Source organism: Polyodon spathula, chromosome 30 (assembly GCF_017654505.1).
Source record: "Polyodon spathula isolate WHYD16114869_AA chromosome 30, ASM1765450v1, whole genome shotgun sequence".
Taxonomy (NCBI): domain Eukaryota; kingdom Metazoa; phylum Chordata; class Actinopteri; order Acipenseriformes; family Polyodontidae; genus Polyodon; species Polyodon spathula.
In genome coordinates this window covers 6,556,935-6,581,487 of record NC_054563.1, presented here as the reverse complement: position 1 = coordinate 6,581,487, position 24,553 = coordinate 6,556,935, and the positions used below count along the sequence as shown (strand labels likewise).

The 24,553-nt window shown below is 37.6% G+C and overlaps 1 protein-coding gene across 4 annotated transcripts in view; it reads left to right on the top strand.

Annotated features, from left to right (window-relative positions):
• The first annotated feature begins 2,433 nt into the window (after positions 1 to 2,433).
• The window catches only part of pak1 (p21 protein (Cdc42/Rac)-activated kinase 1), a 43,199-nt gene continuing 21,079 nt past the window's right edge, over positions 2,434 to 24,553 (top strand). Inside the window, exon 1 of one of the 4 annotated variants that reach the window (XM_041232817.1) lies at positions 2,434 to 2,569. The gene's annotated coding sequence lies outside the window, so the exon portion shown is untranslated. Of the gene's footprint in view, positions 2,570 to 16,521; positions 16,543 to 23,633; positions 23,750 to 24,553 lie in introns of those variants that run through there. The other 3 variants (XM_041232821.1, XM_041232819.1, XM_041232818.1) reach the window with 3 other exon arrangements.

Here is a 24,553-nt window from a genome sequence, read left to right as displayed (position 1 = left end):
TAGAGGGAGCTGAAAACATGACAGACCTCCACAGAACTTGCGGAGCAGGTATTTATTTGGTTTTGAGGCATCGGTGTATTCCGCTGCCGCCAGCAATAATAGCGAACATTACATTTACCCCCTTATATCAGCAAACCTTTAATGTCTGCAAAATTCATGGCGTGTTACTGCAATCCCCGTGTGTTTATAGCAGGGTTTAGGACCCAGGGGAGCCCTGTGGTAGGCATGCATTCAGTTATACATTTCAGCTTGAACAGATCTTGAATTATGCATATTGTACATGGGCTGTATGCTGTATAAACGCACCCTAGCCTTTTAGACATGCTGTACCCAGTGTACCAAAACATAACATAAAAATAACTAGCCAAGCACGCTATTAAAACGTAATATAATATATGACCAGAGGAGGGCAGCAAAGACAAACATTTTCAGTCGTCCTGCTCCCACAGCTTTTAATGGGAAATTCAAGTTTGAAATGATTCCCCTTTTTAATGGTACACAGTGATACTGCAGGTCTTTGGACCTCGCAAACCCGGACTGTAAACACTCTAACTAAATTAATAAATTAGCTCCTGTTCTACAGGAAGCTGACAACATCTACAGAATGTAGTGTTACTGAACAGTTTTTCATTGCTGCATTGTTCATGTTTACTTAGACATGTCTGCTTATTTCTTTTACTGTATAAATCTTACAATAGAATGTTTATTTACGGAATATTTATTTGAATCGATAACAAGGCTTTGGCCAACTGAACCACTTTCTATTCCCATGTTATCGAATCTGTGGAATACCAGGTGCTGAAGAAAGGGCTCCAACAAATGAAATGCAACAGCAGATTCCACTGAAAGACCCGAGGTGCTGAAGAAAGCATTGATTGTTCACTAGGGGGGCCTCCTACTACTGTATCAAATGAGTGAACTAAACAATCCCTCATTTGTTTATTTATGAAACTATAACTAGGAAAGATGTTTGTTATCAGCTTCGAATCCAGCTTTGTACACTCAGTGGTAATTCATAACCTGCACTATACTGTTATGTTTCTTCAAAAAATGCAATTCAATAAGAAATGCAGACAGCTGTCAGCGTTTTACATACTTATCACAAAATGAAGATAATGCGATTTCAGCCTCCTCGAAAAAACAAAACAAAAAACAAAACAAGTTGCCACAGAAACCTGACGGCAAAAAAAAAAAAAGAAAAAAGAAAAAGAAAAACGAATCTCCACAAACACCTGATTCCCTGAAAACCAACTTGCAAATTTAAACTGTTCACTTTGGTTACAGTCGCATTACAGCTCCGAGTACAGCCCATTGTGACTGCCGGTTTCTCTGTACTGCCTCTGCAAACTTTATTTTAAATGTTGTTGAAGTCATCAAAGTTGTTACTATTTTTAAATACAATTCTTTATGCAGCGCACTCTCGGTCTAATAACTCACTGACATCAACTAAGTAGATCAAGCCCCCCCACAAGAAGCAACACAGAACTTCACAACTCTGGCAGGAAAAGAACTGCTCCCCAGAGTTTATTACAACATACTGCTGGGGTAGAGTGTGATAAACGAGAACTGAAGGGACACCCTCGGAGAGGGGTGCTTGGATGAACCCTGGGTTTATGTAGCGTCCCACCCCTCGGGTGTGCATTACAGCCTCGTATCACACACTACACCGTGCATTATTTTCGTTTTTTGTTTGTTTGTTCTAGTAGGTTATGTAATACCCAGCTATTTTATGGACCAGCCTGTGTTCTCATAAAGGTGGAACCTAGTCTGGGCTGTTGCTCTTTAATCTATATAGGAAATGCAGCAATTACAACCCACATTCCTTCTATTTAGATACCATACTCATTAAATCTTCGTGTTACATTTTTAGCTTTCCTGGGTGCCTGCTATTTTTACTGCTTTCTGCAGTTCAGCCTTCTATGCAGTCTAGGAGACAAAATAATGTAATTGCTTTGCCACTATGTAATCCTGCCATGCACGTCACCTAAAGCATAGTATATACGGTGATGAAGGTTTAGCACAACCTATTTGTATTTGCCTCGCATACATACTCATATAAATGTATGTTTTGGGGCCCAGAAAAGATAAGACGAAAACAGAATCTTGAAAAATATGAAATAGTCTGTTAAAAAAAGATAGTAAATGAATGCTTTAAATACTAGCATATTTGCAAGCACTGGTTTGATCCATACTAAAATTAACAACAGTTTGCATCGATTTCGGTCACTGTCAAGGTTACGTCATTTGTTTCGTATAATCCACGGTTGGTATCAATGACATCAGCTCTCATAAAGTTACGTGAAGCAGCCAAATCTTCAACGCTTCAGCGTTCCACCCTTTTATGAGACTGACGGGCAGAGAGGTCAATCGTAGAAAGGCGAGGTGTAGGAGCGACTAGTTAAAACGTGTCAGGGTACTTGGTGGGCGGGCGTTGCTATGTAGCAGGGTCGGCTGTGCCTGACAATAGCAGAAAGCTTGCAGTAAAGAAAGGAGGACCTGAAAGTGAGCCGGGGCGAGAAAGAGAGAGTGGGGGAGTTCATTGGGCATTTCTTCATTAAGAAAAATAAAAGTGAGTATTTGTATATGTTTGTTTAACCGTGTCTGTGTGTTTCGCTTGGCCACGTTTTCTACGGTCTGCTGCTGAAAATGTGTGGAGAGCATTGCTGGAATTATTAATACAAGCTAGTTCTGTATTGCACTGCCCGTGCTATCATATTTAAACCAGCATAGCTCCTTCAGGTTGGTGCATTTTCAAAGGTTCTCCAAAGGAGTGAGTTTGATTTACTCATTAAACTTTATAGAGACACACTAATCTGTAGCTAAACGTTACTGGTTTGACAGTCGTGTGCAACTAGAAAAGTCCAATTGCAATGTAGCGTTTCTAATTCTGTAAATGTGTCGGCATTTTTGTTCAAACGAAAAGCAGTTGAGTACACAGACGTTTGCACAGTACCTACAAATATGTTTTTGAAAATGTCTCGCTCCTATAATAGGCACAATGTAATGTCATTATCATTTTTGTGATTACTGTTTGGTGCATTTAAGTCTGTCCATAGGCGTTTTGTCAAGAGATCATAGCGAGTTATTATGCACGAATGCGGCGTAAAAAGAACTGGCTTTATTGTAAATGGTACAGCCTCGAGTGGTTTCTTCAGTGAAGTGTGATGTTTATTTTCCAGTAAATTGGGAAATATAATGCAGGATATTGGGGGCAATTGTTAAATAATTCAACAGACATGTCATTTTCTCTCCCTGGGTGCTGGTAACCTTTTACTTCTGTTGTGTGTGTATATATTTGTGCTTTGTTTGATATTCATTTAAATCTAGGTGAGTTTTAAAGTTAAATATTTTAAAAGCAACACCATATTCTGTGTTTGATCTTTAACCCAGTATGTTATTGAACTCCGTGGCATTTCAAGTAATATGATCAGTTTACAATGAGATTCCTTTCCAAATCATAATCTACAGGTAGAGGCAAGGAGTCTTTTGATAAAGGTTTGGAAAAGACTGAAGGCAATTTGAGGTGCTTACAGTACTGTGATCATCAGACAGGTGGAAAGGCTTGATCAGCAATCATTCCTAATCATTCCCAGCTCCTGATTCCTGAACCTGCTGATGACTTGTGTTTTAATGTGCAACGTGTATAATTTCTACAGTTGACTCTCCCTAATCTAAACCAGTTCAGGGAACAATGTGATTTCTTTAGCATTTTAAAATGGCTTGCATTTCAACAGTCATAATGGGAGTAAATATTTTACATGTATGCTATTGAAGTTTGGATTTGACAGCTGATCCAGGATCTGCTTGCATGCCATTGTCATTGGTCACTTCAGACAGTAGACATGTGGTTGTGGATTGGCTGACTTTGTCTATTGGGCTCAGGCCAAGGAGCAGGTTTCACCAATGCTCTGCCCTTTTCAGTCACCAAACTTGAATCTGGTGTTGTATGTTAAAGCAGTCTTCCTGCTGACCCTGTGCTATAGTGCAGTGGCCTGCATTATAACCAGACTCCCTTTCCTTGAACATTTCTCTACACACACATTCTGAATCGCTGCCTTTCTGTTGTCGCATGCAGACTTGGCGATCCAAGAAGAAATTATCTGCAGGACTGGGCTTGATTAGTTTATTTATATTACAGCAGGTGACTTGATACCTGTTGGCCAAACAGCACATGTTCGTGTCTCTGCGCTGGATTACTGCTGTGATCATTTTAACCCCTCAATGTTCCATTCCTTTTCTGACAATTCTTTATCATTCTTGTGAACCTGAATTCTCCTGTAGAATATTAGAATATTGATTGCTCATAGATTTTTATTATCACGCTGGATTTACAGGATATTCTTAGAAGTAAAGGGTGTTTTCAAAAAAACCCTCTGAACTGCCCATCTGTATACTGATGATCAACAAAATATATCAGTTTTGCTTTGCAATGTTTCTGTAGTCGAGAGCAATAAGATATTTCATATGTGCTTGGCCTTGTATTGAGAATGCATACCGTGCAGATCATACTGGTCAGTGATATAAGGGTTGCATTATAATAAGGAGCTGTATGTCTTAGTATTACTCATGTATTTTGAACCGTCAGCAATGCATTGTGGGGAAATCAAAGGTCAAATGCTTTTTAGGTGTTTACAAACCAATAGCAATAACCTGCCATATTGTGAGAGGCTGCTGACATCCTGCTTGCACTGCAGACTACTGTAGCACCACGCCAAGACTACAGATGGACATAACACCCAGTGGAGTTGTTGGATGAAGCACTTGTTTTCAGATAGTTTGTTGTGTGTTTGTTTATTTATTTATTTATTTATTTATTTATTTTTAAACCTGGTGCTTTTTCCCCTCATCAGGCTCCAACCCACTTTTGTAAAGCATTCCCTAAATGTCATACCAGTTTATGAGTACAGCTCAGTGTGTTTGAATGGCTGAACTTTGCACTGTTTGAATGTACTGATAGAACCACAGAGAATTAAGTGTTCGGTGAGTTGGCTTTGCGATGAGGAGCGTATTTTATAATCCACTGCTGGAAGAGCTTATATTTTAGAAGACATTTTGAGATACCGACTGCATATTTTCAGTGTTCTGGAAGCCCCTCTGGTCAGGTGACTTTTTGTCTTTGAGATACTGGCTTCATATTCAATATACTCATATTCTGTTCTCTATGTAAAGTTAAATTATTGTCATTTAAATAGTCATCTTATGGCAAAGCTGCCATCGCACTGTCCACCACGTGACTATCAGACCATTTGAGGAACTAACTTTGTATTTGAGTGATAACATACTTTAGGCCAAATGTGCCAGTGACTTTGACATTTACCTGTGACTCAATATGGCTGTTATAGTGAGGTCATAAGACCAAGAGTTTCACGCCATAGACATCTTATTCATGTTGCACACATATACTGTATTACGTGATTCTCTGTCAAGAAGAAAACACCAATTTATTTAAAATAACTTATCTAACTCGCTCCCTAGATTTCTTGCAGATACTTTATTTCTTTCTCTGTTCCTTAAATTATGCTATACCACTGTCTCTCCCACAACAGAGAGGAGGTGGGTTAAAATATTTTTCCTTTGCCCAATTAAATTCCGTCCAGTTTATTTGAAACCATATATAATGTCTCTATGGACAAGTGGGCTCTATACAGAAAGAGAGAGGAACAAAACACCTTGGTAGCAGCGGTGTTTGTACACTGTTATCACTGCTAACAATTCTTTCAGTTCAATAAAATGTTTGACACATTTGTGTCATCCCTACAGGGGTACATTTCTTTTTTTATATTGCTGTATATAGAAAAGTTTTTGTTTTAAAACAGTTTTAGAGTTGGATCTCTGGACAGGGATAGAAACAAGACTCCCTGCTTTCACTATGAGCTTAATAAGACACACCCACGCTTGTACCTATACAATGCGGATAATCATGCTCGTAATAAAACCTGGACTGGGTGAAAGTGCTGTGTAGTAGGAGTCTTATTTCCATCCCTGCTGGATTAAGCACTGTAGCTGTTTTGTGTCCATGTGTGTACCTGGGATATGTTGTGTAAACATGGTTTTGTTTCTGAGAAAGACTGGCTCTATAAAAATGAAGGAAACAAACATGTAATAAAAATCAAAAGGACTTAATTAGATCATCTTTTAATATTAGATCATAATTTATTGATATACCTACAGTTCTGTCTATTTTTGTTGTCACTGGGTTTTTATTTTACCCACCATTACCATTCCGTTTAGTTTTTATTTTGATTTAATTTGTTGGTTACAGCTAAAGTAGGTTGGTAAAATGTTGGTCTTCTTTTTTTTCTATCAAATATAGTAAAGTACATCTGTTCCCCATTTCAGTGTTTTACTGTAAGTTTGTGGTTTCTGAGCAGTCGTTTCATAGTTTTGATTTGTTGTGTTTGGTTGAAGGTGACGGACCTGTCTAGACTGTAGTAGGTTATTTGTATTGCTCAGTACTGAACTTTAGTAAATCTAAATGGTAGGGTGGTGTATAAATTCAAACTACTGTACAACAACCTGGCAAGATATGGTTTGTTTTGATTTTACTGCACACATGTTGTATGCTAATGGAGGCACTGTACAGTATTGTAGTTCTCAGCAGCAGATATTTGGCAGGTCTAGCCCGATCACTGACAATATTTCCATACATTTTCATTAAGGGTTGTGCAAAATGCCTTTGAAACATTTATTTTTGTATAACTCTGACACACAACATGAAACACTTCTATTGTTTGGGAAATTGTAGATTTCCTTTTCTTTCTTTCTTTCTTTATTTCTTTCTTTCTTGCTGAAACTAGTCTATGCTGCATTTATAATAATCTAATTCAATCCTTTTTAAGGTTTTAGGTTTTTGGCATAGCTCCAGATTAAAATAGGCAAGCTGTATTCTAATGGAATAAGGAACAATTTGAATGCGAATTGTACAGTACTTGATGTAGGCAAGCACCAGTGCTCTAGTGTAAAGCACTGTAGGCCAGTTTGTTTAGCTTGGTAAAGGTGTGAAAGCATTATGAAAATATTTTCCATTAGGAAGGCCAGCTTTTATAACAACATTGACCCTGTGAATCTGTGATGCGCAAATACTGATCTCATTTGACTGGGTGGATCACACCGTGCCAAATTGCTCAGTGTTGACAAGCCGGTGCAGAACTTGGAATTTTTCTAAACATGCCTGGCTTTCTTTATATGTATTCCCTGGTCATTTCAATTCTTACCTCCAGCAGTGTGAATTTCTCTCCACATTTTCAATGCCATTTTTCCTGTCAATAACCAGGCAACGCTTCCCTCAATGACATTTGGGTGAAAAACACTCTCGGCCATGGGAAAAGCCTTATGAATTTGTATGGGCGAATGTGTAGGAGTAGATTTTGCTAACAAAGGGTATGGATTCGGGATCTTTGGGAGGAAATGCCAGTGGACCTTTTCTTTTGTCCTTTTCTGTGACATCCAATTAATCAATGAATGACTAATGTTTGCCATTTTTGCATATTATTTGTCATGTGCTGCAGAGTAGCTTCAGCGTACAGTACCTGATATCATTATTGTTTTTTGTTGGGCTTGACAGTAGTTATTCAGGATTGCTATGATTTGGGGTTCGTCCTTGGCAGAGCAGTCAAACAAAGGTAGACATTTACTAGAAGAACAATGTGAGTGTTAAGCTAAACTAAAAATAATAATAATAAAAAAAAATATATATAAGTAAACATCCCATCTGGTTTACTATTTAGACTTGGATTAAGTTATGTTTTGAATTGATAGTGAGACTACAGTAATTGTGATAGCTTAAAGTTTTTTGTAAAGGTTACAGTAACTGTTACTGTACCAATTGCAGAATACAGTGCAGTTCGCTGTATATAGAATTGTTTATTCAATTGATAAGAAACAGTTAGGATTTGGCACAAATTGAGAATATACAAATTAATCTTATCCAAAACAATAAAAAATACCAGAAGGTACAGTAGTAAAATCTTGTGGCAATCATTTTGGCCACAATTGTTTGAGACGTTGATAAAGGCTTCTCGCCAACGACTTCTTGTCAAAACGTTTTGTCCGAGAATTTTACCATTCTCATGATAGTTATTTTAAAGTTAATTTTAATTATGCAAAAGCTTGTTATGTTCTGTTTGCATTATTTAAAACACCTGACGCCAGCAGACTCTTAATGCAAATTTAAGAGTAGAAAACATTTCTTAAGTGCAGATCATTAAGTGTTTTTTTTAAAAAGTGAAAGCTGTCCAGCTGTTGTCTTATTGAACAGACTGAAATGTAACTGTCAATACAGTAGCGTGTGTGTATGTGTGTGTGTGGAGGAAGGAGGGTGATTGTTTACTAACAGTTGCAGCTCCCTCTTGCAACCAGTCTCCTCTCGTTCCAGCGTCAAATCAGAGTTCCCACAGGCTCAACCTGCAGTCTACAACCCACTGTGAAACCTGGTGTTAAATCTCCGTGTGTTTTTAGTAAAACTGACCCTTTTTTATAAACCCCTAATATTTCATTGTTGTGAAAAGAACTGCCCTGCCTCTACTGTACTTGTAGTATTTCTTATTTTTGCAGTCTTTGTTTTTTTTTGCATCCGCCTCTCGTGTCCTTTGTGTGGAACACTTCTTTTGGTTTCCGGATGATAAAGAAGGCTGTCACCCGCTGGCTGTATTAATAATACAGACCACACACTTTGGGATTGTGCCTTTGCGTGTGGTACACAGTAACATTGTAGAACTACAGTAACTACAGTAGAAGTTAAGTTCCTTTATGGGTGTTGTCCAGTTAATACGTTTTCAATACAACCTTGTTTTAACCTCTGGCCATAACACACACACACACACTTTTTCACATAGAGATGCATGCATGCATTTCTTCATGCTTTCAAACCATTGGATGAGAGATGCCGTTCCCCTTGCATTCTGCTCCCAGGGATGCTTTATTTTAGTTCAGGTTGTGCATTCTTTGTAGTTTAAAGATTAACAGTGAGTTAATCTTGGACCTTTCTCCAAGGTTCAGCCAAACCCTCCTCCCAAAGTAAAATGTTTCATTCAGTTTTCTAGAAGGAATGGCACTTTCATTGATTCCTGTCAAATAACACAGATTTGCAAACCAAATCATAATTTTTATTCTACATAAAAATGATAAATAATTAATTTTTTTTTTAACGTTGATTTCAGTGACTGTTAAATGAGTGTACAGCATGTCTGATTTGATGTGTCTGTAGGTGAGCATGTTGTAACCTGTCCCCTACCACCCAAACACAATTTTGTTCGTATGGATCCAGACACTTTACAGGAGCTGTTAAGGCTCATAGGACCACGATTAGCCCGAAATGACACTACAGTGTGCCTGCGTACATCTCAATAAATAAAACGATTGATTGCAGCAGGCTTCCAAACTGTCATCCTCTGTAGAATTCACCATCTTCCAGTCATGTGATCGATTCCCACAGATTCTGTCATGATTGGCTAAAGGTAAAATGTTTCTCAAAGTAGAACCCTGGTCTACTCCGGGGAATTGCTTCCTTGTTTCTGGAAATAAAACATCCATTTGCAAGGAAACATTGCATGCTGGGCATGATCTGAAAACTCTTAAAGAGACCCAGGGGTTGAACATTATTGGTTTGGGCATTTGTCCTCTTGTCAACAATGTAATACTAGCCAACATTATTTCAAATTGATGGCCGCAGTATTTTAATGGCCACAGTATATATTTGTGGGAAAGGATTGTTTTTCTGGCTACAAACCTAGTTGCCTGGAGGCTTAGTTCAAGGGATATATATTTTTAAATATAAACCCTACTGAAGCATCAGTGAGGTTTGGTATTTCTCACTTTAGCAGAGCTCTATTTCAGTGACTCCTCCCAAAGTAAAATGTTTCATTCAGTTTTCTAGAAGGAATGGCACTTTCATTGATTCCTGTCAAATAACACAGATTTGCAAACCAAATCATAATTTTTATTCTACATAAAAATGATAAACCCAACCATTATTCATCATGACACTTAATTTTTTTAATTAATTTTTTTTTTAACGTTGATTTCAGTGACTGTTAAATGAGTGTACAGCATGTCTGATTTGATGTGTCTGTAGGTGAGCATGTTGTAACCTGTCCCCTACCACCCAAACACAATTTTGTTCGTATGGATCCAGACACTTTACAGGAGCTGTTAAGGCTCATAGGACCACGATTAGCCCGAAATGACACTACAGTGTGCCTGCGTACATCTCAATAAATAAAACGATTGATTGCAGCAGGCTTCCAAACTGTCATCCTCTGTAGAATTCACCATCTTGCAGTCATGTGATCGATTCCCACAGATTCTGTCATGATTGGCTAAAGGTAAAATGTTTCTCAAAGTAGAACCCTGGTCTACTCCGGGGAACTTGCTTCCTTGTTTCTGGAAACCCAGAAACATCCAGCAAACACAAGGAAACATTGCATGCTGGGCTTAACATGATCTGAAAACTCTTAAAGAGACCCAGGGGTTGAACATTATTGATCTGGTGGTTTGGGCATTTGTCCTCTTGTCAACAATGTAATACTAGCCAGACATTATTTCAAATTGATGGCCGCAGTATTTTAATGGCCACAGTATATATTTGTGGGAAAGGATTGTTTTTCTGGCTACAAACCTAGTTGCCTGGAGGCTTAGTTCAAGGGATATATATTTTTAAATATCTTTTTGGCCTACTGAAGCATCAGTGAGGTTTGGTATTTCTCACTTTAGCAGAGCTCTACCCATGTAACATAATGTTTGGATTGCAGGGTAACTGGTTTCTGTATCGGTCACTATTTAGGCATTCTGTAGGCCAACAAGATGCAGCTGTGTTAAATATAATGGTGTTATTATTATTATTATTATTGTTGTTAATAATAATATAGCCTATATAGTAATAGCACTGGTACCATCAAGTCCCGTAATATCTGCAGTTAAACCCTGTACCCAAACAGATTATTCCTCCAAAGATAAGAAGCACAGATATATAGTAGAATGTGTTGTTTTTCTTCAGTTGTTTTAAATAACTCTTCTGGCAAAGACACTTCTCAAGGGTTATTTTATTTATTTATTAGAATTAATCACATTTTGTTTGCTACTTCTGCCACCATTATTGTTGTAATCATTATTACTACTACTAGTGTGTGTGTGTGTGTGTGAGTCTGTCTATCTCTCTCTCTATCTCTCTATCTATCTATCTATATATATATATATAAATATGTGTGTGTATACATATTATTATTTTACTTTTTTTTGTAGACAAACAAGCTGAAATAGTTTTTGCTTCATTCGCTCTTTCAGTAAAGCATACTACGCATTTTGTCCTGATGGTAATGTGTCATGATGCTGAATTTGAAAGGGCCTGGTGCTTTTTCACGGGGTTGGCGCTGGGTGCAGGCACTCTGCTGTGGTGTGTTAGAAATAACCCACTCCAGAATGTGTGGTAAGACGACTCTGCTTCCGCACGCCCTGGGTGGCCCTTCAACCACCCAGGAAGTGTGGTATCAATGGGGTTACCGCACACGCTGGAGTAGGTTATTTCGGTTATAAAATGGCTACATTTATTTTTTAAAATAATTACACAAACTAGCTTCAAGGAAAAAAATAGAAATGTATTATGCATCCTTCCACTGGAAAAAAAAAAACCCAAAAAGCCTGTAATACATATATTTTTGTACTTTTAAAAAAAAAAAAAAAAAATTATTTGCCATAAATGCTATTGAACATTCCCATTTATAGCAACATTTTTGAGATAAAACGGCATTTGGGAATTGAAAGCAGACTGAGACGTCTGAGGGAGGATTCACTGAACTGCTAAACACTGCACCTGCACTTGACATCAAGGGAGGAGCATGTGAGTGTGAGTGAGAAATGACCCTGCTCAGGTTTTGCAGTGTTCAAGAGAAGTGAAACAATAATTTTAGAGGCTGTTTTCATATCGGTGCTGGTAACCTTCAGTATTTCCCTTGATTCTAAACTAGCATTAGACATGTGGACTAAACGACTTCCATGTCCGCAGCGAGCACAGAAGCATTCTGTGCTGAAACTCGACTTTGGATAAAAGCCCAGCGGTTGTGTCAGAGAGCAGGAGAGATTTTCATTTTGTTTTAAATGTTTCTGAAATCGCAGGGTAGTGGTGAGATATTGTGTCTAATTTAAACGTACTGACTAGTCAGTTTTATAAGGAGATATTTAGTTTAATAAGTAGATGCCGCAGCTGCATATATATTGCATGCTGAGTGAGACTTGCGTGGTGAAATCTCAGATCGCCTTTGAATAAAGTGTGACTGCTGCTGCTTGCTTCAGAGTTTTCTTTGTTCTGACTGACTAAATACTAATTTTAAAACTTTTAAATTTCATTCCCTGCCTCCAAGATGGCTTCATATGTACCCACACGGATCTCTCAGAACTAAATTTCAAACTAAATTTCAGAACTAAAATCATCCTCCTGCTCACACATGTACTGTGTTTGAGATGGATTTACCAGTGAACAGGAGGATGATGGTAAATGTAGTTCTGAGAGATCCATGTGAAGCCATCTTGTGGCAGGGAATGCAATTTAAAAGTTTAAAGTGGTCAATGTAAAAAAAAAAAAAAAAAAAAAAAAAAAAAATAATTAAAACAATACAAACAACTTACGTAAGCAGTTGAAGCAACACATGGGGACATGTAATAAAATAAAAAAAAGGTCCTTATATATCCTTAAGGTGTAGTAATATTAGTAGATCAGGTAAGTAAGTTGGTATATGATGTCATAGCCGCGTGGTAACACAATTCTTGCTGAACGATCGTGTGATCCTGTTAAGCCAATCGCATCACTTAATTTATCCAAACCGTTTTATAATGTGTGTTAAAGTCCAGCAACTAGAATGATCTACGTTATCTTGTGCAGGATTAAAATTGACAATTTAATTCAATTGCGTGAGCAATTCTCTTTTTGGTTTGTACAGTACATATCTGGTGTGATTTTACATGGGGGGAAAATGATCCATGCTTCTAACCCTGCTGTGAAAAGATGAAACCTTTAAGTGATCGCTTTTTCTAGAAATAATAATAAAAAATAAAAATCGTTTTGTATCAAATAGATTATTCTGTAATCCTGACCATTTTCTTGACTGTGCAGTTGACAGTTTGGCCAGCTGTTTTCCAGATCTCAAACTTGTTAATTTTTAGAAGCACTATTGCATGTGACTAAAGGTTTGGACAATGCAGGATCCTTAAAAAATTCAGTCATTGTTGAGTGACTCTTATGTTAAATCTTTTAAAATAATAAAATGTACTGTAATTCAAATGAGTATGTTCAGTTATATTTTACAATGGCTTGCACCTTGCAGAACAATAAACTGATGGATCTGTTTTACATCACAAAGCGGTGTTTTTCAGTATACACCATGAGGTATTTATAATACCCTGGGCGAGGGGATATGATGCTCACTAGAGCTTTTGTATAAAGATCCAATTGTGATGAGTCTTGGCCATTCATTAATCAAGGGTGTCATAATCTAGGAGAAGGTCTACTGCCCCTCATGTGGTGGCACTTGTCAGTCTGTAGTTATATTGCACATGTGTAGTACTGTAGTACAGATGTATGTCGGTGCTTTGCTTTTACAATGGCTCGAATTATGTATCATCAGTGAGTGTGAAACAGTTTGATTTGAAAACCCTTTCTAAAGTAATGCGGCCCGCTTCCATTGCAGAGAGAATCCCGTAGTCTCTGTGGATTCAAAACAGCAGGTGAAACGGTGTCTGTCTTCAAGCCACAAAGCTGCTTATTGGAACCATTTAAATGCAAATGACTTTCGCCTTCTTTAACACCATCTGTTGTCCCAGAGGCCCGGTGTGTGGGGTGTCCCCATTGCGTTCGCAGCACAGTGTTTGGGGGGTGGGGGAGTGCTGGATGTTTATGTCCCAGGCCCTCGTGTGGCAGACCGTTCTGGCAGGACCAGAGCTTTTATGCTCAATTTAGGGGAACAAGCTGCACCGAATAATTGATAATTGATGAACTCATAAAATCAGCTTCTAGTTGAAATTCAGAATAGTTCAAACCCACAGGCATGCATGAGAATAGCTGCCAAAAGGGCTGAGAATTGTCACATGTGGTGAACAGTCATAACGTTACTGCATTTTTTCTTCTTTTTTAAAATGTACTTTCAGTAAAACATAATGCTCAAACTTATTAAAATAGAGTAAAGAAATTGACTTATTTACTTTTTTATTCAAATTTGAAGTTTTGAAGTGGTTTTCATCCAGCGTTACTGGATAATACAACACGCTGTAGTGTCATTTTGACAGCTGAAATTGGGGTTGACCAAGAAGAAATCAAGATTCGTATCACATTTGATATTTCTAGGTCTGCTCCAAGGCGTTTTAAAAATAAACTGTCACGTTGATCTGGGGATTAGTCTAAGGGCATAGTTGGCTCATTGGATTGGATGTAATGTGTTTGATCCTAGAATATGATAAAGTAGGGCCTATGCATTTTTCTGCAGCCCCGGTTTGACAGTAGTGGGTAAACTGTAGATAGAGATCAAATGTGGAACAAAGAAATATCTACTGTACTGTATTTGCATTTTACCCCTTTCTGCTTCTTGGCTGTGTTAGAATAATCTCTTGGGTTGTGCTGAGCACGATAAAAGCAGCAGCAGTGTTGTTTTCTATGGTAGAAACAGCAATCCGGGATGAAAAAGTATACCCCGAATAAATATGGATGAGGACTTTTCACCATTTTTCACTTTTCTAGGCCACAGGTCTTTTGGGAATTGCCTGTTATTTTACTGGAGTGATGTGCTGGATCAATTCTAAATCTGGGATAGAATTGTTTAGCTGTACACATTCTACAATCTGTTAGCATTTATATCTGTGGTCTTCATTAAGAATGTAGGATGGGCTACTTTAACATACTGTATGTAGAATCCACTGTGTAATACTAGAATTACCTTTTGTAGAACCAATGGTTTTCCAGGGTTTTTGTTTTATTTGTTAGAAGTCACTCAATACTGACAATCCACTCTTTCAGCAGTCCTCTGATTTACAAATGTTTCAAATTTATAGGCTGGTTAAAGTAGATGCTGCTGTATACAGGAACAACAACTATATTGTTTTGGTTACATTTTTATAGTAATTGCACTTAATTTCACAACACGACAACATCGTTTTAGCAGCTGTTCCTTAAGATTCTATTTTTAGCTGCAAAACATTATTTCATTAGGCCACCACCATTCTAAAAATAGAATATATAAATAGGCTCATTTTTTTTATTATTATGCCATACTGTGTGTAAAAATGTTTCCTAAGGTTGTTTATTTTATAGATTGACAAACTTCCATATACTCCTGGAATATAATACTGTAAATAACTAAATGCTAAATTAGTGTATTTTCCATGTTTTCATGACAATTGGAAGTGGTTCTCCAGATACAGTGGGCTTAAAGTGTGCAAAAATGTACATTGTACCATTCAGTATAGAATGGCAGAACAATGGGCAGACAGTCTTGCATACTTTATTACATATGTTACTGTAATGCCAAGCTTCCTAACAATTGGATAAGCATTTCTCCAGGTATATGGAAAAATTTAGAACAAGAAAGTGTGTGTTGTGCGTACTGTACACTATTTCATCCACTGTGTGATTTGAAGTTCAGACTTTTACTGAAAAAAAAATCTAGGAATCGGTACACTTTAAATCATAATTCTGTCTGGGTAGATTTATGTGGAGAAATTGATGCTGGTAATAAAATTCCCATAATTCTGAAGCACATATTTCTAATTTATCACTAGGTAACAGTTAATTAAATCTTCATTAAAGTTTATGCTTTGAAAATGTAGTTGATTGATGGAATTTCCCTGTACTGTTTGACCATTTTTTTTTCAACTAGGTTTCAACATGACATCTGTTGGGTGTTTTCCTCTTATACACTATACAGTAGTTCTTACATTGAAATGAGTGCTTGAGTAGACAAACACCGGACTTTTCTAACCAATCAAGACATTGAAGGAGAATTCAGTTGACAGATTCTATATACAGAACGTCGGCATTCACTGTATGAAAATGAAAAGCGAGTCTCCTTAGCCTGCGTATTGTAGAAGTTGGTGCTGTTCCAGCTTTGCATGGAGTACCGGCTTGTGATCTGTGCAGTTGGTGGAAGTTCTAATTTGATTTTAAAAGCTTTGAAACCTGGTGTGGCTCAGTCTGCTGTGCGTGGGAGTCTTGCAGTGTAACAGCCCAATGTTTTGCATTGCAAGCAGCGTCCATGTAAGAGTTAACATGCAGGGCAGTCTGTGTGGAGGGTTCGGCAGTGATGAGACCCTCATTAGTCATGAGTGAGTGCAGTCTGAGCCACTGCAAATGTCTGCGTTGTCCGTGGCCCCTTAGGCAGGGAATCAAGAGGAGTAATCGGCCAGGAAATGAGTGTGGAACTCCGACAGGTGGCTTTCAGGGATTTGTAAGGAAGAAAAAAAAACCCAGCTGTACCAGATGGTTTGAGAAGAGAATTGTAATTTAATTCACTGTAAAGGTACTCTGTTGTTACCCTTTGTTTGTACAGTACAGTATCTCTCTGATGGGTAAGTGGTGGTGTCTTTTTAGGGCTAACCCTGTTACAAAATAACAATCGTCTTTTTTTTTTTTTCTTTTCTAATATGTATTGAACTAATAAAGTCTTGGTTTCTAATAAGATCAGTGAATGCATACTGGAGGTAAATCTGGCAGATTTTCAGATTGTGAAGGGCTGACTACAAAATATGTTTCATCATCTTTTATCTTAATTGATTGTTTAACCTACTGTACTGTATGGAAAACCTGCTTCAAAAATATGGGAGAACGTAAAGTATTATTATTATTTATTTTTTGAAGGAAGCTCCATGGTGTGCTTCCTGTGACATTTCTTTGGCAGGTATTGACACAGTGAAGCTGCATTGCAGTGGATCTATGCAATAGTTATATGGGGGCTCAGCTTCTCAAAACCTATTCAAACTTAAACAAATCTTAGAAATACAGTAATGACCTAAATATGTGTATTAATATGCAGTGTTGGAAATCATCTCTGAATAGAATATCCCCTCTGGCACAATTTAGGGTCCTTTTTATTGAAGAACTCCTTTACATTCTTGCAATATCTGTGAATGCACAAGGCATGCTTTTATTGCTTTAAGCAGCCAATGCTGTCAAGTTTCAATGATAAAATTCATAACCCTATATTTGTGAGTGCTAAGACTGACTTTCCAAGAGGTGATAACTTATGTGGACTCTTAATTGCAAAACTCTGATTATTGCTGCAGAAGGAAACTGCTCTCCCATTTGTGATGTAACCTCTTTCTTAATCCCACATTCCTCTGTTTTGAAATGAGGAGTCGGTTGACTAAAGACAATGTGATGTGCTATAGAATAAATGCACGCTGTCTGGAGGTGGAGCAAAGAACTGTGTTATTGGTGTAGAAAGCTTTAACTATATATAAACAAACAATCAAATGAAAAATGGTTACTATAGAATTTAAAAAAAAAAAATTAGGGATCATTTAAGGATATTTGAGTACCAATCCGCACAAACATCTTTTGCTTGCTATTAGTCTAACACTGATTTTCATAGCTTTTTAATATTCTGCTATTGAGAGATGATGCCCTTTGTTTAATTTAAAAATATGATGCCAAGTTTGCACTGTGTCTGGAGCAAGTAAGTCTGTGCTGTGTTTTCCCTTTCACCTCTTAATGTCTTTAGCCATTGAAGTGATACTGAGTATTTTTGATCTTACTCAAACTATGCTTTGTGTTCTGTGGTTAAATGTAAGTTGAAGGCCTTGTGACCTCTCTTTCTACTGGTTTCAATTTGTTTCTTTGGTCAAAAGAACTGTAAAAAAAAAAAAAAACACTTTCGTGAGACTGGTCTTGTTCTACAAAAACAACTTGCCTAATAACCTGTAGTTGATAAAGCAGGTTTACTGTGGTTTGCTTCCAGTGAACACTTCCTTACTGTAGCAACGTACTGTAAAACAGGAGGCCCCGTCAGTGCCAGTCACTACATGGTGTTTCCTCTGTGATAGACTGTTCTGCACAGGTTCAGACAGGTTTATTTTTGGCATGTTGCTACTCTCTTTGAATTACAATAGGCTGAGAACATCTTTTGATGTCCGAGAAGAACGGAAATTAAAGAACCTTGTGGTTGCAGTAGGTTATGGTTTTGTAAAACGCATGTACAGTATGTTGTTTCTACTGTAAGTTCTTACATTTTGAATAGAAAGAATTACATTCTCAAAAATCAAAGGTCCTGCATGCATGACCAACGGAGCCTAGCTGTTGTATGATATTTAAATACTGCATCTTTAAACCATTTGGCTTTAAGCAGTTTAAACTCAGAATGCAGGTTATTAAACTTAAGTATGAATGACAGCTTTCCTGTGTAATATTTTATTTATTATTATTAATATTTATTTTGCATATTACCATTAGAAGTGCTTTTAATGGCTCAGTGATCTAATGGTTTTACATTAATGTAAACCTGCAGTGGTACTGTTGGCTGCTTTGGTTTGTGGGTTTATTCTAACTAAAGGTTTATGATACGCAGAAGGTGAATTGCAGTAATGTAAAAATGATCAGGTACTGCAGATCAGCATCTTTTGTATAGAAACTTGTGCTATGTTTCATGAAGAACTGGAGTTTTCTTTTTCTTTTTGCTCGCTGTTGGGACCTGCAGTAGCCTATTAATATTTTCACAGAAATTGAGACCAAGAAATTGGAATTTTAACCGAAATCATCATTTTTTCCTTTAGGCTTTCTCCTGTGATGGAATTTATAGAACCTTTTTGATGCCTTTTTTCCCCTCTTGCGTTATTGACAGGAAGACTTTTTTCAGTGCTTTTGTAAAGTAGTACATCAAGGGAGTGGTTACGCTTGTTGCACTTGTTGGGGGAACTGAAGCTTAAAAATTAATTGTTCAGGAAGCTGTTGCGATAACAAAACCGATTCAAATCTGAGCCACCGTGATCCATACTGTACTGTATAGTAGCTGCTCTTTGCTCATTCATAGGGTCTGTAAAGACTGTTTGTTTAGCCTACAGTATAGTTATTAACAAACCATTCTATAAAGTTTCTGTAAAAATGTCCCATCAAAGGAAATTTGATACAGCATCTGAAATAAATACCGTGTTCAGCTGAACAGTCTTGTTTGCTTTGTTTTGCAAGGTAATTTGGCAGTGTATACTGTGTGTGTGTGTATCCTTTTATGCTGCATAGGCCATCAGATATTTCATTACGCAGTGCACTGAAGAATGATGGATAAGTTCAAGGATATAAATACCGTATGTACTCTTAAGGTACTGGATGACTTCATAAACTCATCAGTGTACAGTATATACACTACTCTTCAACATGTATTGGCACGGTAAATTATACTGTACTACAGCATAGATATGTGGTAAAGCAGTTTTACTGCACAACTTGCTTCTTACATACATCACATCTCCAGACAAAGTTATTCAAAATATCCGCACACAACATACTGCAGGGTTGTTTCTGGCATTGTATCCTCGGTTGGGAATGCAGTGCAGATTTTATCAACCCTGGAAATGTACACCGTGTCTAAATTTGACACCTCCTTTTGTAGCTACAGTTGTTTAAAATGGAGTAGGTGGTTGAGACTACTAGAAAAAGAGAGAAAAGAAAGTTAAACTACTTTTACCTTGATAGCAGAGTAGGAGACATTTTTGACTTTACCTTTTTTTAAAAACTACAGTTTACACAGATACAATATGTGGTGCAGTTAAGGTTATTTGATTAAATTCCATCTTGCATTCAATTCTTCTCAACGTGAAACTGAATCTCAGCTGTGCTTTTAATATTTAAGTTTTTTGAATAGATGAGTGATGAATAGTTTCACCAGCTATGATAATTCAGTTGGTTCGTGCTGATCTGCTGTTGCATGGTATCTAGATTCAGGTCATGCACTTCCTCTCAGGAAGTGATTGGATACCTGGAAGGAATAGTTTTATTGCATCTGTTGTCTACAGTGTTGCACAGTAGAACCTCAGAATTCCGAACACCAAACCTACCAAGTGACTGGTCAACGGAACAACCCGCTTTCAGCCAGAGGTATGCAATCACTGCACCGTGCATACAATGCAACCAGATACACTCCTGCAGTATACGTGGTGTGCTGGTCATAAAGAAGGCAAAATTACTGTACCACAGATGTATTCAGACAAAGGTGAGGCAGATTTCAGAGCAAGTATGGGCACTTTTTTCTAGAAACAGTTTACTGTTGTAAACTGAGCACTTTCTTTTTTTCCTCAAGCCAAAGGAGGCTGAATGCATTTTGTATTAAAGTAAAATAAAAACAAGCATGATGTTAACCCATGTTTTCCTGGATGTTTTAAATCTGTGTTTTTGCTACTGTACAATTTCAATGGTTACTTGAATTGGCCTTGTTCCACTTGTAGTACTGTTTCAGATTTTAGAACCATCACAGTGAGTATCACATTACTGTGCTGTATCCTTGTATTATTCTCCAGATTGAGGGTGTAGGTAGCAGATGTACACATTTATTAACCATTGAAGACGTGGGTTCCAAAGTTGTTCGTAACTATGAGGTTCTGTTGTACTTGAAAGATCTATACTGTGTATTTTGAATTAAAGTACAAAAAAGACAATTGGCAATATGAGAATGAGTAATGATAATAAGAAAAGTGACTGTAAACCTTGGTATAAGGGAGGAGTTAGGTGGTGGTTTTTTTTTCACAAATTTTGTTAAAGGAGACAGGAATGGTACCTTTCAGTGTCCTGTTATGTTTTTTTCTTTTCTTTCCATTTTTAAAATGCACAATCTATGCACAGACTTGAAGACTGGAGATCAAGCGATCTCCATTCTCCCGACCTAGCCCATTACCTTTCACCTGGTAGATTGAAGCAGTGGATGTTGACATTGAGCATTACTTTGCAGTCTAACCTATTGAACATGTAACAACCAACCGCTGTGGGTCTAGAAACTTCTGTACATAAATGGAGGTCTTGCACTGAAGGCACGAGTTGCATAACACAACAACTGGCCTATGTGTTTGTTTGACTTGATCATTGTTGTCATTGCAAAACAATTTTGAATGACTGGAGTAGCTTCTAATTCATTCGGGAGTGGGTGGGAAGGTTTGGTTTTGAGTAGGATCTTCTGTGTCTAGTTTTGTTAAATTTATAAAAGGCAACAGAAGGAGAATACCGAGGGTATACTTACAGCTTTGTCTCAAGATTCAGTATTCAGCAGAAAATGTCGACCTACTTCAGCGAAGAAGAAAGTGTGGTTGAGGAATTGGTGAATAGTATAAACTTATTTTAGTGACAACCCATCTGTTTTAGGCTGTTTAGCAAAACCTCTGGCAATAAAGAAGACAGTAGGGTTCACATGCATTGAAATGCTTTCTATTTAAAGCTCAACTCGCTATCTTGTAATATAACACACTTGAAAGGCTTCCTTCTGTTTATGATGATTGTTCAGATGGGTAACTGACGCTAATTCCAGTAGACTAGTCTATTTTACTTCCTGTTGCTGAATGTGTACCGAGCTTGGGGGGGGCGTCTTGAGGTGATGTAATGATAGTTTCTGTTGAAGTCACACATCCAGAAAAAAACAAACCTACAACTACACACTTTTGGTCATCTGTCTGGGTGGGTGCTTCTTTAAAAATGTGTTTTATTTAAAAACTCATAAACACCTCTGAGTAATGTTGTAAAGATAGACTCTTTTTGTTTGTATGAGTCAGACAGGGCATAGTCAACTGTTGTGTTGTCACACGAACAAAATGTCATTTACTTTTTACATGTTACAAAAAAATAGAGGAGTTCTGGACGAAAGAGTCCGGATCAGCATTTCCATGACCTCTGGCTAAGACTTGCAAATCCCAGTGAACTGTCTGGCTTTGTAAGTGTGTCTTCGTTATCCTACAGAATTTTGTTATTTTATTGGTCCTCGTTTGCCTGGAAAAGTGCAGATGCAATGTAGCTTTGAGCATAACCACATTTAAATGCTGGTCTCCTGGGTGAAAGGCTGTTTTCACTGCAATGTTCCACCCAGTCCCAGTACAAGAAGTTTTATTGCAAACAGGTTTTATTTTCTGTTAAGCCCACTCCCCACACTGTATTGGAGACCAGTGTTTGTTTGGTTGGTTGAGTTTTTCAGCTGACTTTTTTTTTTTTTCAGTTTGATCAGACCTTACTCACATGTTTTAATGGTGTAATATCTATGACCAATTTTTTGGCGGGGAGGGGGTGTGCAGTGGAGATAAAATACAGCTTTGAATTTTCCTTAAATGTGGTTAAGGTTAATCCTGTGTGTTTTTCCTGTCCGTAAAACAATTGCATGGAACTGTAATACAGCCTAAGAAATCTTAACAGAACAAAAAAGAAAAACATTCCTGTTGTGATCTGGCAGAACCATCCTGTCATTATTTTTACTAATTCGACTCCCTGTATTTTTAGCCAGTGGTTTAATAAAGTGATAAATGCTCTGGCCTACAGTACAATAGACACCACTTTGTGTGTTATACTGCTTACACAAAGGAGACAGCTTTGACATTAAACAGAGCAGAAGTGAAGAAATGAAGTGTGGATTTTTGAGGCATTCCCACAATCCAGCATTATGCAATTACAGGAGGTGCGGAAAGCCAAGGAAAGTTCCAATGAGTTATAGCACGAGCTTGCTAAACTGAAGTCTGCTTATCAGGCCCCTTGGCTTTCTGTATACAGTGTGTACACGACAACAACCAAACCCTTCTATGAAAACTAAACATTGTCAGGACTGAAACTGAATCCAAGACCATATGGGCTTAGTAATAATAAAAGATTGTCTTAGGTTTGCTATTCAAACTGCTGAAGCGCACTTGTTGTTCGTGAAACTAACTGTTAAAAAGCTGCTTTTAGGCTACAGCAAGCGATCTCATTTGACCCTTCAGTCATGCTGGCTGTATTAGGCCTGTCTGGTTTAAATGATGTAAAACCGAGCGGGATGCATAGCATTGTGAAGAAATTGGAGAAGTGATCCGAGTGATGCTTTGTTTTTATTTCTGTACGTTGGGGCATAGATTCTTGACACAACCTTTTAAAAATGCATATAGATATAAATGTATGTAGTGAATTTTCACTCTAAGCTAAACTGTCGCTGCACAATGATGGGCTACACTTGACCGTCTGGCTCAGTGAATCTTAAATATTTTATTTTGTAAGAAACACCACAATAACAAAAACATGTTTTCAGAGCTGTAAAGTTCATAAAGGTGTGTGTTTGAGATATGTGTGTGTGTTTGCATATATATGCAATTACTGTACCGCGTCTTCAAGTTCAATTAATATATTGGTTGTACTACAGTAAATAGCATCCCTCTGACAAGCTGTGAGTTTGCTTAAGACTACAAAGTCTAGTTGCTTCCGCAGAGAACAGCAAACAAAGATGACTCTTTGCTTTTATGCCATCATGTAAACAGCTGCTTTTCTTTTTAAATCCAACCCTTGTGTTTGCTGTGGCTAAGGGCTAACTTGATGAGCAGGGTGTGACTGTTTCAGCTTGAAGCAAGGCCCACTAGAGAGAGAGCCTGTGTGTGTTTGTGACATCACTTCTGGGGAGGGGCATAGTCTGTATACTCACACTTAAGTTTCACTCGTGTTAAGTTTCTGCCATAGATGATCTCTTTGTGTTAGCTGGGTGCATTCACATCTATTATTTATTTTATTTTTTTTTTTGGGAAGAATGGAGAGTCTCTGAGGTAAGCCTGGTGACAAACCGGCTAGAAGACTTTAGAGGTGTGCACTAAAATTTGTTACCAAGAAGAAAAGGAACTTGAAATGCAATATTGTCTATAGGGCTGTAGGAATGTGTTTGAAAACAAAAAATGCTTATTACATCTTAAGACAAGAGTGTTGCAAATTTTGAATGCTAGACTGGGCTATGGTAATGTTTCGTAGACTGTAAGTAGATTTACTACAAGGTGGGGTTTTAATAATATATAGTTTGGAGATTTATGCAGTAAGGCAGTATACATTGATCATTCAATCAAAGCACTGTGAAAAGATGCCTGTAGTTCTTTGGGTTCAGCTTTCTTATCAGCTCATGAGCAGGGCTAGTGCTCTGACTCTGCACCTAAATTTAGGAATTCTTGCCATGGGCAATTTGCACGTGCTGGTGTAGGCTAAAAACATGCTGGAACTTGTCTATCTGTGCTTATTGTCAGTGTAGAGTGTCGCCTAGTTTGTAAACTTTTAATCCATTTTAAGGTGTGTCCTTTTTTAAAACAAATAGAAATCGGATTACTTGGCTGAGCTCAGTGCTTTTATCTGCCTATTTGATCTTTTATTTTACAAGGTAGGCAGTGCAAGCTTGTTGCACTGTCACTGCGTACTGTGGTACAGTATAGTGCATTGTTGAGGTATGATTTTAAAAACAGAAATATTTTGGCTTGCAGAGCAAAAATAAGTAGCTTAAATAATCATATTTTGGGAGCTGCAGAATTTTTTGACTATCCCTCCCTGTTGAAGAGTCAGAAAAGCCACTCTGTCTTTTATGCATTCCAGCTCGCAGATGTCATGTATGAACTAACCACAGGGTAA